Raw genomic sequence first — 12,658 nt, 5'->3', positions numbered from 1 at the left:
GGGCCCTAACTATTGGATGATCTTAGCTGGATGTCCCCGACTAAGGACCACTTACAGCATTAAACCCAGAACCTATGAGGCAGGGTCCCTGCAGAATGTCCCATACACTCCATACCTCTCTGGGGTATAACTTGAAAGCACTGCCTACTGTGTGTGGGAGCCCAGCAGAACCTCACTTAGAGACCTCATCTATTATTCTGGGCCAGAGCCCAGGTATCCAAAGTGGGAATGACACTGGGTGTCACATGGACCTGGGAAGTCACATAGGTGTCTGGGCTTTGTCTGTGCATACTGATTGACTGTGTCTCTGAAATAAAGAGCAAATCTTGATACCGGATACATTCTAGGGGTTCACATGAGTCTGAACCGGCCATCTAATCCTATGTGTTGATTCTACGTTTTATGTGGGCACAGCAGACAAAATCCCTGCCCCTTATGGAGCTTCTTTTATCCTGGGGAATCTTCTTTCTTCTGAAAACTCAGGCTTTGCTGCTGAATCCAGCTCAGAGTGTGACAGCTTGTGGGTAAAAGCAAGTCTGGGCTCAGACTGCCAAGGGTAGCTGTGTGACTTTAGGCTACTTAGTCTACCTTTCTGAAATTCAGTTTCCCTGTCTAGAAAATGGGATTATTATGGTACCTGCCTCATGGGGTTGTTCTGAGCTCAGCTAACTGGTAGGAACCCAAGACATGCTTAGAATAGAGCTAGCATGTGGGGCAGCAACGTCAGTTTCTTGAAGCTTTCCTTTTTAGGCATCTTAGAAGTCCTCAGTGCAAAGTAACTCTGGCTAGCCACCTAGCAGTTCATCAGACCTGTCAGACACCATTCATGGACACAACTTAAACTTGAGTTGACACCTTACATTTACATAAGTCACTGTCACCTTCGTGTTTGTACATATCACACACGGAGTTTATTTGGAACTGAAATCACTTACTGGAGCTTCCATTTTAAGACAGCATCAATTTGACGTTTAATGGGATATTTATTTATTGTGATTCCTCCCACCCCTAAATATTCAAACTTTCTTTCTAGAGGAGCTTGCAAACCAAAAGGATGTTCAGATTAGGAATAATTATATAACCCTTTCACATACAATTTTAAATAATATTACTTAATTTGCTATAAACTGAACCTTCCCTGCGGATAAAGTGTTAGGAAAAAATTATAGTGTACATTATCCACCAAAGTCCCTGCTCCCTGCACACCTCCAGCAGATGCATTTGAATGTGGCCTCAGGTGTTGCTGTTTGAAATGCAAATAAGCCCCATTAGGCGCAGCAGCTGGGCTCCAGGGCTGCCGCCCACGCCTGCAGGTTTAATAAGAATTGATTCGTCGTCAGTGTGTGTATTTTGGATAAGTTATAAGATTGCTTAGCATTCTGGCATCTGTACTGCATCTCTCCCTACTTTCTGAATGAGATGGCTCCCACACAGAGCCCGTTATTGCCTTGTTTTGTGCATTTTATTTATTTATTCATTTATTTTTCAGAGGAGGGGAGAGGAGCAGAGAGGGAGAGAGACAGAGAGATGGGAGAAAGAATGTTAGGCAGGCTCCACACTCAGCAAAGAGCCAGATTTGGGACCCAATTCCATGGCCCTGGGATCATGACCTGAGCAGAAATCAAGAGTCGGAGGCCCAATCGACTGAGCCACCCAGGCGCCCCGTTTTGTGCATTTTAGAACGTATTTTCCTTTAATGAAGAGATCTTGCCTTCTACACCTGCAGTCTCCCTCTCGGGACCTAATACACGGTTCTGACGCTTCGTGGATGCTCGTCTAGTATTTGTTAATAAATACAGAAATGACTGACGTGCTATTTTCTGGAAGGTCAAAGAACTTGGCTAAGCTGCACCTATTGTGCCCTCTGTAAAATTACTTTTTATTCTGCAAAGAAACTCCTATCTATATTCTGGCTCAGACACAGTTGCATTCTATTTAAAAGTGTTGTGAAATTGGCCCAACAAGCTTTGATTAGTCCCATTTCACAGGTGGGGAATACTCACGCTTAGGGTACGCTCATGACTCATTTCATGTTACTGACCCAGCGACTGGGAAGATACAGACTGTGCTCGTTCAACGTCAGGACAACAAGACAGATGATAGGCAATACTACTTAATTGGTAAACATCTAACAGCTAGAAACAAATGGAAGAGGAGAACCTGAAGCAATTTAAAAACTGTCAGGGAAATCACCAATTGGAAAATGTAGTCACAAACTGTTCTGATGAGCAACTTCCTCCCTGTTATTTTCCCATACCCCCTTTAAAGAAAACATTTAAGGGTTCTGCTGGTGCATGGGGGGATTCTGGAGGGGTACTCGTTGATTGATGGGGAGATATACCTGCGTCCATTCACCTGTGCAGCTCAAGCACAAACTCCTCCAAACTCCTGGACGTGTAGGGTCATTTCTCCCAAGAGATCTTAAAATGCCTGTCTTCCAACTCCCTGCAGTAGGCCCTCTTCCAGTAACCATTGGCTGGTGGTGTTCCCACCGGAAATAGCTCTAAACTGGTTTGGCCATGCACCCAGGCCAAGCAGATAGGACGCCGCAAAAGCCCTAAGGCAGACGAGGTCCACCAATGGACCAGCCACCTATCCCATGAAGAGAGGGCCACCTTTCTTCACCCCACATACTACATCTTTTTTCTGAGTACCTCTGTGTGCAATAGAAGGTTGCTTTTGCAGCCAAAGGCCAATTTTACTCACGTGACTTAGAAAGAGGCTAGAACTGGAAAGCCAGGGCTGCAACGTAATATCTTGGTCATTATACCTGTGAGAGATTTCAGAGCTCCAGGCAGAATATGGAACTCAATCTGACGTTGCATTGAGAGGGAAAGTGCCGTCAGTTCCAACAAGGGCCCTCTGAGCCCCTACCTGGGGAACAAGGGCTGAGGGGGGGCACCATGACTCCAACCAGCAGGATCCAATTGGGTAGAGATCCAGAACACACCTCAGGAACATCACCATGAAGCTACTTCTTCTCTCGTTGTCCTTTTTGAAAAATGGGACTGTGCGGGGTGGTCAGGGAGATTACTCCAAAGATGGGATGCAAAAAGCATTAAAGGCAAAATTTTCTTGGATGCAGGAAGTAGTCAGCAAGAGTTACCTCTTCTAGAAAGAGAAAATGCTACAAGATGCTGCCCATGAGGGCTTTTGGACAGAAAACCATGCACTAAGGATAAGTTTAACAAAGAGTCTACCTCTAACATAGAGAATTATGGGGGGCACCGGGGTGGCTCAGTCGGTTAAGCATCTGACTCTCGACTTCGGTTCAGGTCATGATTTCACAGTTCGTGAGTTCGAGCCCCACATTGGGCTCTCTGCTGTCAGCACAGAGTCTGCTTGAGATCCTCTGTCCCCCTCTCTCTCTGCCCCTCCCCCACTCTTGCTCAAAAATAAACAAACATTTAAAAATATATTTAAAAAAAGAGAATTATGGATAATTAGACCCTCATGTTGGGGGAGAGGAAGAAATATCTATGAAAATACACATTCAACAGTTACCTCGTAACCTAATTATATTAACTGTTAGTCTGAGTTGCTTTGTCCTTTTCAGTATGTTTGATTTGGCTTAATTAACAACTTTATTAACCATTTTAATTTTTAATTTACAGGAAAATCACATTTAAATGGAACAGGGTAACAAATATCCTAAATATTTCATGTCTATAGAAGATGGACTTTATGGAACACATTTGTAATACACAGAGTACATTTTATCCAAGTTTTATATGTGGAAAAGGCAAGGAAAAATAAGATTTCTCCTTGTATCCTGACCTTGCAGACACAGCTTATCAAGTGAAATGACATTTCCAGTAGGAGGATTCCAGACCCAACAAATACCATATGCTTTGGGCTTAATAGACAAATGATTAAAAGAGCATTGTTTTCCTCCCGAAATTTTGGAGGGCTGCTCTCAATGAGGATTTCTCAGTTACATTACCAAGTTAAGCATTTTGGTGCAAACATCTTCAGATTTGGTAATGCACAGAGTGAAATGTAGCCTCACATCTGTCCTGTAAAATGCCATCAAATAATCAAAATGCGATTAAAGTTTAAGATGGTACAGAAACCATGCCAAGATTCAGTAGACCCCAGAATCACCTCCAATGTTTATTTTGTAGGAAAACAATGGTAGATGAAACTTGGGAGTTACTCAGAGTGAACTTGAAGTTCTTGGGTGGAAACTCACGATATAAAATCCAAGGCTTTTTGCATTTATTTTAATTAACGGCTCTGGTTATAATAGAGGCGGGACACAGCCTGTGTTTATTTGCCGGCACACATGCCAGAATTCCATCTCCAAGTCCGTCGCTGTATGCTAGAATGATGGATTCTTATTGTTCCAGCTGGGAGAAGCAAGGATGTGCTGTGGAAACAGCCAACCTCCAGACCTTGATAGATTATTTTCTCCCCCCACCTTCAAGTGTATTGTAGATTTGCAAGGGGCTCTGCTCCTTGTCTCCTCTTTCCAGGACTGATGTTATTTCAGCGGCCATCATTGCAAACAGTGTTGTTGCTATGGAGAAGGGAAAGAGTTTCAGAGGACCTTGCACTAGCGATTAAACACTGGGTTCTAAAGCGGCGCTCCTCACTCCCACTTCTAATTTATTTGCCAGATCAGTCATATGTCCCCACCTGACCCTAAGGTGACAGTGAGATGCATCCACACTTGTGTTCTGAAAGTAGAGAGCCAGAGATCTTTGTTGAACGCCACTAATCCCTGTCATGTTGCATACAGGCTTCGGTCTAAGAAACAATTGCTGAGAAGAGGAAGTCCAGCATTGAAAATGATTTAAATAAAACCAAACTTTTGTGCAGAGTTTTCAGGGAAAAGAAGAAAAAATATGATACAAAAACAGAGGAGGAGCAAATACACTGACAGCCTATACATTCCAGGAAAGCCTCAATGTTGGGAGACTTAAAAGTCATTTAATCAGGGGGAGTCTCGGTGGCTCAGTCGGTTTGACATCTGACTCTTGATCTTGGCTCAGGTCATGATCTCACAGCTTGTGAGTTCGAGCCCTGCATCGGGCTCTGTGCTGACGGCTTGGACTCTGCTCAGGATTCTCTCTCTTCCTCTCTCTCTGCCCCTCACCTGCTTATGTTCTCTCTCTCCCTCTCTCAAAATAAATAAATAAACTTTAAAAAAAAGTCATTTAATTGGTCTCATGTGTGTATGATCACCAACGCTTACATTGCTACGGAGGAGATGAAGTAACAGAATGACCTCATAAATATCCCTAGTGCTGGTGAGATGGAAGACTTACCTGAAACACAGGCATAGCTAGATAGGTCTTTTTTTCTTTTTTTCTGGACAAATATATATATGAAAAAGGAGAAAGAGGAAGATCCAGAACCCAGACAATTTTCTGGCACCTCAGAGGATTCTCAGTATTTGTTGAATGAAAGGTTTCTTCCTGTAAAATAAGTCCTTAAAGAGAAATTCATGTCCTTGAGAAGCGCCTGCCCACCACACAGTAGACACTGTGCTGTATGTTTGTATTATATTGTGTTGAATTAATGATTGAATAAAGACAGAGCCCATGGGAGTGAAAATGGAAGGGGAGAAACAGAGGAGAGACACTGGGGAGGAAATGTACAGTGCACTTAAACAGGCAGGGACAGTGGACAGAGGATTGAGCACAGAAATGTACAGACATACGGAGAGGCAGGAGTAGAATCTTCTTCAAAAAAGTGAACTTCTGTTCTATGAAAGACAGAGCATCTGGTCATAAATTCTTGCTTGACCCTGGTCACAATATCATTTCTCAATGTACTGGAGATGGGAGAGAAGTTTTTATTCCTTACTTAAGTTCCTTTGCTATTCATCAAAATATTAGTAATACAGATGTCAAAAAATAATCTTAGCCAAAGTATTCTGGAAGCGTATTCTGCAATAGATTATAAACAGTAGACACAGATTATCAGACATATGTCTAGACTCTGGGAAGACAGACATCAAAACTATTCAGAAGAATGAAAGTTTTCATTTCATGGACAAACTTCTGAAAGGGAACGTGGCCCACAAAGGATGGAACGTCATTAAAAGAATGTGCTTCTGCCCATCAAAGAGCCATAGAAAGAATTCAGACTGGCTCCTCACAGAAGCACTCTGATTAAAAAGTACATCTATAAAAGACACTATCAAGGTTATGTGACCCAAAAAATGACACTTTTCTTTAAAAATGACACAGTTTTAAGCATCATGGAGACCAAAGCCTCAAATGAACCAAAACCCATTATAAAAGTCCAAAGTAGGCATTTTGTAAAAATGTTTAAACAACAGGGCAGCAGGAGATAAACCCACTGCTAGATGTAGAAATTGCTAATAAATAACCAAGAAGCTGCAGAACCAATTACTATTACATAGTTTCATTTTTCTTCAGCCAAGACAGTGGGCTCTACTTTTGAAGATAGAGCCTTCAAGAAGGAATAACTACCAAAGAAGTTATAATAAATTTTGGGGAGGGAGAGGTTGTCCAGGGTGGGATATCATCAGTGCTTAGGTACTGGAGGAGGCATCTCAGAATGGTTTCACATAATGAATGAGTTCTTCAGACAGGTGAGGAAGTGGGGGCAAAGATCGATCATACCAAGCAGCAAGGCACACTGGAGAGCTGAGAAAGATGGATAATGATGGTGGCAGTGTGAAGTAATTAGTGAAGGCAGGAGACCAGGAGCATTCAACCTGAGAATGTGAGAAGTCTCTGAGACAGAGGAGAAACAAATGGACAAGATTTGGACAGAGGCACATTGAGGGGAGGATAGAGGGGTTCGAGAAGCTGGCGAGTCTTGGAGACTTGCGCCAGAAATAGGAGCTGAACAGGGAACTATAAAAAGATTGCCAGAGAGCACTGAGAGCCCAAATGAGGCTGTGCCCAATGCCTTATAATAGCTCTGCTGTGTTATCTGTTTGGTCGTAACACAAATAACATGTCCACCCTAAAAGACACACAGCTCACAGATTGTGTCTTTTGCTCAGACCCCACTAATGCAAGATGAGTAGATCTCATCTTAGGGTGGCATGCCCAAGACTCACTTGTGTCCCTAAGTCCCTTGAATAAACCATTTCTCATCAAGCTGGTTTGTCAGCATTTTTTTTTTTTTTTGGTCTTATGGCTCTTTTCGCCTTAGATGATTTTGCATATATATATATACCTCCCTTGCACTTAACAATCACAGATTCCCCTGACCCCGGCTTTGGTTTCAATAATTTGCCAAATTAGCTCACAGAACTCAGGAAAACACTTACTCTTACCAATTTATTACAAGGATGTTTAAGAGATAGAATGAACAGCCAGATGAAAAAATTAATAAGGCAAGGTGCAGAAGTGTCCAGAGGGCAGAAACTTCTGCCCCTGTGAAGCTTGGGGTACACCGCTCTCCAGGCATGTGGATGTCTTCACCAATATTGAAACTCTCTAAATCCAGTATTTTAGGGATTTTTATGAAAGCTTCATCTTGTAGTCATGATAGATGATTAATTTAATCTCCAGCTCTTCTCCTCTTCCCAGATGATGGAGGCAGAACCATGAAACTGAAATTTACAAGCTTTTAGTCATGGCCTGATGTTTCTGTTGACCAACCCCCATCCTGAAGCCATCCAGGAGCCCATCAAGAGTTGTCTCATTAGAATAAAAGATGATTCTGTCACCTAGGAAATGCCAGGATTTAGGAGCTCCTGGGTCAGAAACCACAGCCAAAGACCAAATATCAGAACAAAGGATGCTTCCAGTACTTTATCACTTAGGAAATTACATAGGTTTGATGATCTCTGGCCAGGAACCGGAGGCAGAGACCAAATATATATTCATTATGTCACACACACACACACACACACACACACACACACACACACATCTATTCTGTCATAAGCACAGATTTTGGAAGTAGATAACAGTGGCATCATCTTGGACAACCTCTTTCAGCTTATCTCCTTGTCCAGAGGAGAAGGTGATAACAATAGCATTTCCTTCTTAGAATTACCTGCGAGTGGAAAACAATGCTAAATGTGAAATGCTTGTCATTGGGTCCATCATAATTACTACTTACTGAAATCCCCTTCCTGACAACCTACCTGATGACAGCCTTCCAGAGAGGTTTTCAGTATGATTCCTCAGCATGGTATGCTGATTCTCACTTGATGTGGGAGCAACCCAAGTAACCCTTGATCTTCATCTCTATTTTATAGGATATGAAGGGAAGAGATACGTAAATTTTTACACAGATAAGTCTCATACAAAAATGCAGACAGGAAAGTAGCAGAGCAACCTGTTAGCAAAAGAATCTTCTCAAAGCAGCACAAATCCATTCTTAAAATTAGACACTGAGCCTCCCAGACACCCCTCACAGACTGTATGTTTAACATTTGCTGGAATTTTTGTTTCAGTTTGGTTTTGATTGATTCATAAGGTGACAGTTCCCATGAATATTGTTGTTCTTGTTGTGACTGCTATTTTTTTTGGTGGTCATTCTATATGTGGCCTTAAATTATTTAAAATTTAACAAACCTCTTTCCTCATTGCTGTCATTTGGGGACATCTTGAGAACTCACCCTAGGTTTTTGATTTCTCAGAACGTTAAAGACTCTTAAAAGAAAGAACCTTTGAGCTGTTTAAACGTTGAGCTGTATAAACCATGGAGTACTGAATAACACTAAAAATGATAAACTAATCTATTTCTATCATTCCCAATCACCAAAAACCACACAAAAACTATTGCTCTAATCCCAGTACTAAGTGGCAATGGTCATTTAGAAGGGACGGTATTCCTGTCTAAATGTTCCCTGACGGTTTAGATCACACACCGAAAGCATGAGATGTGGTGATAGATATCAGTTATTCAGAAAGTGAAAGCCGGAAGCAAACCTACATCCCTCTCTATATGTATGCTGGGGAATAACATATAATTTTTAATACAGCTTATTTGTGGATAAGATATCACTGGAATATAAGCTTCATAACGGCAGCAGTTTTATCTGTATTGGTTAGTGACCAAGCCTTCATGTCTAAAAGACTAGCAATAATAGTCCCCTGGGAAACACTTATCAAATTGTTGGGGAGATGTTATCAAAAACAAAATCTTCTCGTAGTGTAGAAATCCTTTCTACTAATGTAGGCAGCAGAGAGAGAAAACATTTTTGTTATTGAACAAGCATTAAACTGGAGCATGACACTTGTCACAGATGATCCACAATCCCCAAGGAGAGAAAGCAATGTCACCCTCTTACACAACCAACCAGATACAGCCCACTACATACATGTCATCAAGAAACAATATGACCAAGGACCGTGACAGCACCGGTTGCATGCATAATCCAACCTAACTGTACCTACTAGATGGGTGACCATCTGTGCCATCTAACTGGCTTTATCCAGAGAACAACACTAGCTTCTCATATCTTTATGACTGGAGATAGTTTTGCAACCTGGAGGAAGGACCCCATTGAATAGGCTCCTACCCTCACAGAGAGTGGGGACATGGTGATGCTGCTCCCTCCTTTGATGTTTACATTCCAAAGAGATGGCTCTTGGATCCTGAGAAAGACACTCCCAGATCAGAAAGCTGACAAATGGTCTACCTTGTCATCAAAAGGATTTATATACATTTGGAAGAGAGGAGAAATATGAAAACCCTGACTGGTTTTCTAAAGCAAAACCCTCTAAGACAAAGGGGTGAGGGAAATCCCATTCCTTATTTTCAACAGCAAGAATTAAGCCTCTTAGTTTTTCCAATGTTTATTCATTTCTGAGAGAAGGAGAGAGAGAGAGCCAGAGCATGAGTGGGAGAGGGGCAGAGAGAGAGGGAGACACATAATCTGAAGCAGGCTCCAGGCTCTGAGATGTCAGAACAAAGCTGATGCAGGGCTCAAACCCATGAACCATGAGATCATGATCTGAGCTGAAGTCCGATGCTTCACCGATTGAGCCACCCAGGTGCTCCTAAGCCTCTTATTTTTAATATAGATTTATTCTCACAAAATAAAGGAAGCTACTTCTATTTCTCCCATTTAGACTGTATTTTATCCTAGAAGGTAAACCTATCTGTTGCCTCAATTACTGGTGTCCAGATCTCAATGCTTCAAATTGGGGTTTTACTATAAAAACAAGATTGGGAAAATTCCAGATACATTATCATCTGCCTTTAGTAAAAATAAACAAAGTTATTTGCCTTGATATCACATATATAAACAGGACCCTAAATTGTAAGCTTGATAATTGTTCTTTCCTATCTTGAACATCAGCCTGTGTGTGTGTGTGTGTGTTTGTATGTGTGTGACTATGTAAACACTCATTAATGAACCTTTAATTCTCTTCCAGGAGCAGGCTAGGATTTCCAAAGCAAGTAACATAGTTTGGCAAAGAAACAGATTAAATTAGGGAAGGTGTGTGAAAGTCACTCTCATTTTATGTTTCAACAGTAAATTAATCACAGGTACAAGAAAGCTATCTTAATTGAACTATAAAAAAAACTTTGATTAGAGTTATCTTAATGATAATTCTAGTTGACTTTTCATGTGTAAATCAAACCACAGGGTGCTCTGATGTTAATTGGTGATGAGATTAATTATTCCTTCGGGTTTAATTCACTTGATACTAACCCCTCTCCCCACCAAGATTTTGAAGAGACCGTTTCTTCCCTCACCACCGAGCATCTGAGATGGAGCCCTGAGAGCTCCAACTTAAGTGCCACTAGAGAAAAACAATGGCAAAATAAAGACCATACTGGCTGTTAGTGGAGAATTTTTCTCTATTTCCCAGATGTAGACATGGATTAGGTTGCACTAAATTTGAGTGCTTCTTGGGTACAAATGGCACATTGTCCAGACACTAGAGGGATCCCCAGAATTACTGGGTCCTAAGGGTTTTTATCAACATAGATGGATCCACTGATCTCATCTATAATTTGGCCAAAAAATTCTAGTCCTCCCTTAGAAATGTGCATCACTGAATGCCCCATGTGCCCCCTTGTGCCTTGGGTACATGTGTTGTATTGCATGTTGTCCTCACAGAAATACTCCAAGTGGATTTTCATGGATGAGAAATGGAAGCTCAGATGTTAGGTAAGTCACAAAGCTTGGGAACCGCAGAATGGAAGTTAAACTTGGTCATCCAGCCAACTTCAAAGTTCACGCCTGGTAAGCCACTTCTCTTCCACAAAAAAGCCATAGCCAATGAAAAATCAGTGAAACTAAAATACTAGCTTAGGTCTTTAAGCCAGGGGCACCTTAAGAAAATCTCAGATCATTAAATATTAATGGCACAAGCAAGGGCTCAGCTCCATTAGGGCCAACTGAGAGCTGTAGACAATTAGAAGTGATTAGGTGGCTACCTTGCTTTCTAGGTTTTCATTTGTGAGGTTAGAGGTTTCAGGGAATTTTGGTGGCCAGCTTCTTAGAGGAGCAGCATCTTTCTATCACCCTCACACTATTCTGAGTCACAGTTCACAAGCTGCTCTGAACATATTAGAGAATGAAGAGGGCATGTCATTTGTATGCACAAATGTCTCCTGGGTAATAGACAGTAAAGTCCTGTTAGCTGGTCTAATTTTCCACTAAGTGAACTTAAAAAGAAATGAAAGAGGAAGGTGCCTTCTTTCTTGGAGTAAATGTGTTTAAGTTACAGTATATCTATTGAGGTAAATAACCTGAAACCAGCTCCAGACTCTGTGCCAGCAAATCCCATCAGTCTCTTTGTATTGAGGAGTGGCCAGTGGACAAGGAGAATGCCACTGCCCACCTTTTGTTTCCTAGAAAACATCCAAGACCCTCTGATACGTTCACAACCAACTACAATGCAAAATCATAGAGTGGTGGTGCTCTGTACAGAAACTGGGTACAGCCATGTTTAAGAGCCATTCAGAAGGACTGAAACACAGGAACTGGTACATGTTGAGACCAGTTGTTTCATCACTGATCATTGCCATCTTGCCATGAAAATACGCTCTTAAAGAATCATATCAGAGCGGTCTTGTTTTCTCAGCCAAGTTTCAACTGCAGAGCAAGTGTGAGTAGATAGAGCACAAAAAGCAGAAAACTAAAACTGGAGAAGCCAGTACGTGTGTGCATAAAACGGAGCTGGTCTGTTTAGAGATTATTATCTCAGGTAAATATGCATTTATTTGGCACTTGTCACTGTTCTAGTCCTGAAACCAAAGGTCTGGGGGCTCCCACAGTAGATTTATGACAAAGGTTCTCAATCTGAGATTCAACTGAGCTTCATAGAGACTTGAACCTCCTAAAAGATTAAGACAAGTTGTGTGTGAACTTGTGGATGTAGGTTTACATGAGAGAGACTTTCCTACGGAATGAGGCATAGATTTCATCAGTTTCTTTAGAAAAAATCATGATTCTAATAAATTTAAAACAGTATGATACGGATATTTTAAAATATAAATCCAGCAAGTTGATGAAAACAAAGGGCCAGTGAAAGCTCTCAACTTAATTTGATCATTGGCATTATAAACTCATAAAGAATATCTATTGTTTCTTTGGGAATGTAGTTTTCAATCCTTAGTTTCTGACCATGCTGGTTGCTACCCTGCAGGTAGTGATGGCTATTGGAAAAACTGGGAAAAAATAGAGCAGCAAGTGAAAATAAGAACATTTGAGAATAATAGAGAAGTGCATAGAATCCCTGCATCTTGATGGAATTGG

The sequence above is a fragment of the Crocuta crocuta genome, unplaced genomic scaffold (assembly GCF_008692635.1).
Source record: "Crocuta crocuta isolate KB4526 unplaced genomic scaffold, BGI_CrCroc_1.0 scaffold243, whole genome shotgun sequence".
Lineage (NCBI taxonomy): Eukaryota > Metazoa > Chordata > Mammalia > Carnivora > Hyaenidae > Crocuta > Crocuta crocuta.
This window is presented reverse-complemented; position numbering follows the sequence as displayed.